The sequence below is a fragment of the Daphnia pulex genome, chromosome 5 (genome assembly GCF_021134715.1).
Source record: "Daphnia pulex isolate KAP4 chromosome 5, ASM2113471v1".
Classification (NCBI taxonomy): domain Eukaryota; kingdom Metazoa; phylum Arthropoda; class Branchiopoda; order Diplostraca; family Daphniidae; genus Daphnia; species Daphnia pulex.
The window spans coordinates 5853684-5856835 of NC_060021.1; positions in this window are offsets into that span (position 1 = coordinate 5853684).

Below are 3152 nucleotides of genomic sequence, written 5' to 3' on the forward strand. Positions count from 1 at the left end.
ATCGCCTTGCGATTAGCGACTCCAACAGCAAATAAAATTTGACTATTAGCGGTTGGAGCCGCTAATAACAAGGCGATATAAGATGCGGGATTGGTTTGTCAGCTAATAACAGAGACATATTTAACATCGGTTTATTCGCTAAAATAGCCAATGAAGACGACCCTTTGCTATCATATCTCTTAAAAAAAAACTTTCCTCCTAAGGGAATCTCACTTGACACAGATTTCTATGAATCAATACTTGTTTTTTTCCCTCAATCACTTGGCACACCTGTCACCAACTCGATAAGTATGAATTTCTTTTTCTCCAACCCCGGATACTAACCTCTCTTTGTAAATTCTTACCAATCACTTGGCACAAACTTGTTCTCGTATATTAATAAAATTTATTTTCCAATCACCTGACAAAAAACATTCAAAAATGGCCCTCCCCAACAGAAGCACCTGACGCAATAAATTCCTTATAAACTCTTCTCATAAAAAGCACCTACCACATTTCTAATAAAATCTTTTCTCTCCAAACAAACACCTGGCACAATTTTCTCGTAATCTAAATAAACATTCTTCCTTAGCCATCAGCAATAGCCCCATTAAAAAGCACTTATCTCTTTCTTCACTCTTCCATAGTTCAGCCACTCTTTACTTCTATTCTCTCATGAATCAAAACCGACTATCGACCCCCCATCCACCACTTTTTCACTTACACCCCCTAAAAAATTAACACATAACACGCTTCTTTTTTCCTTCTCTCTTCTTCGACCAAACCAACCTAAACTCATTTTTTATTATTTTTATTCAATAACAACTAAATTCTTTCGTTATCAGGTAATCTTTAAATTTTTATTTCCCCTCGATAGTCATTGTAGTTTATTTTTTATTCATTTTTTTTAAACGTCCCTACCGTGTTTACAAAAAAATATCGCCATTTCCTGTCCCAAGGGAAGAATGGAAAGAAGAGACGAAGGAATAAACTAAGAGGGAACAAAGGGTGGCGCGGGGTTCTCTTTCCTCGGGCAGAGCTATAGAATACTGGTAGCGCCACTGCCATGTTAACTCTTCCTCTCAGAAATTTTCTCTGGGGCTGGAGCCAACTTTAGCAATCGATAGTGAAAATCGGAGCTAAGATATCGATCTCGACCCTTACCACTCCTCCACTTTTCCCTCCATTCCTATACCATGCCTATACCCTACTTCCCCACACACCCGCCGTGGCGCTTATAGCTACGGGACAGGGCAGGCAAGCAGGCTTCACTCCCAGAGAAAAAAGGAATGGAAGGGCTCGCATTATAAGTGGTGCTACCAGTATTCTATAGCTCTGAGCAGGGGTATGGAGAGATGGTTGCCAATGACAGTGTTAAATTTCCCATAATTCAACGAGAAGCTACTTTTTTACTAGCGATTTTTTATGGAGGTTGTAGTAAAAGTGCGCCATCTAGGAGTGGTCTGGAGATTTAGTTAAGTTTTCAGTCGCTTTTTTAGCCTCTCCTGAACGTTACAATCACTGAAACTTAATAATTTCTTGAAAATTATTCACAATTAACACTAAAAAGTTCCAAAATGTGCTTAAATTTTAACAATTGCAGAAAAAATGAAAATGTGTTCATGCATTTTGAAGGGAAATAGCAAGTAGTCCACTTACACACCCGTTTGGTGGCGCGATTCCGTTACAACATTTAAGTAAAATAAGCTTATGAGAAATTTAACACGAAGAATGGAAACCATCTCTCCATACCCCTAGAACCAGTGGCCTATGCAGATTTGACACAATTTTTGATAATTAAACAGGAATTCAGAAAAAGGTAAATGTATGAAAAAATCCCATGTTCAATTTATTTCAGTATAAACTGGAATTAAACTACAGACTGTAACCTAAAGGATCCTAAATTTTTTTAATTACATTACATTTTATTACATTTTTAACCGAAAAAAAACAAGGGAAAAAACGAGTGGGAGAGAAAACAAAAGTTAGTGTGTGACATGGCAACTGTGTAAGGGTCATGTGTGTACAATTCCTTTCTCTGGCAATGGGGTTGGAACTTCAACCCCATGAAGTTGTGTTGAAGATCCGACACACCAATTAAGTGGCGCTATGTTCCGTAGCATTTCGTTTCTTCCATTATGAACGCGCCTTTAGACACAGTTACTACAGAATAACTCCATGAGAATACTATCGTCTTCCATTCATCTTTAAAAATAATTATGAAACAATTATCAGATTCAATTTCCAAAATATATATTTTATTGCCTTTAAACAAATACAATCTTAAAATTTATATAACGGTTAATTTAGACGGCAACATTCGAATTCTATGAATTTTTTAAGTGTTTTGTGTTAAAAGAGTTGTTTGTGAAGATATATAAGCGTTGTAAAATTAAGGATTCTGGGGCTTTTCCAGCTGAACTAAGATAAACATTTTGCCAATTATTACGTCGGCATTAATATGTAGCATGAATTGCTGTAGCTGTAACAATAGGGCGCATACTTTGTAGTGTGACTGTATGACAGCTGACATTAATGGGATTTATCCGTGGTTAAAAAATCTGGCCGTTGTGCTATGAATTAGGAGACAAATTCCAATTTGCCTTTAAAACATGCGAAATAAAGGGGAGTCATTCCATTTGCATCGTAGTGTTCCAGATGTTTGGTGATATGAGATTGTAAAAGAAAGTTGAAGGTCTCTGGGTTTCAGGGTCATATCAGGAGAAGGGTATGTTCCAACCCCCTCACCCCCCCCCCCCACCATTCAGTCGGAACTATACTTGATGAGAGTACCAAAGACTGTTCCATATCCATTTTTGGCTGTCAGAGTAAGGGGTGTATCGATATTAAGGTGGACAGGATCAAATATTCTGTTGGCCTTGGCCAATCGAGCGGCTGTTTGGGGGTTATTATGAATGACTACCCAGTGCAGCGGGGTATTTCCTTGATCATCAGTTATCAGTACCGACACCTTACGTCTCACTAGTTCGTGAATTTTTTAAAATTTCCTGCTTTAGTTGCATCAATCAAAGGCGTAACTTGCAAAAAATCACGAATATAGACGTCTTGTGCTGCTTCCAGTTTTTTCTTAAAAAGGCGTCGTAAGGTGGCCACATCAGCATGAGCAGCGGCCAAGTTCAAGCATGACTTACCCTCTTTGTTGAGGATACAGG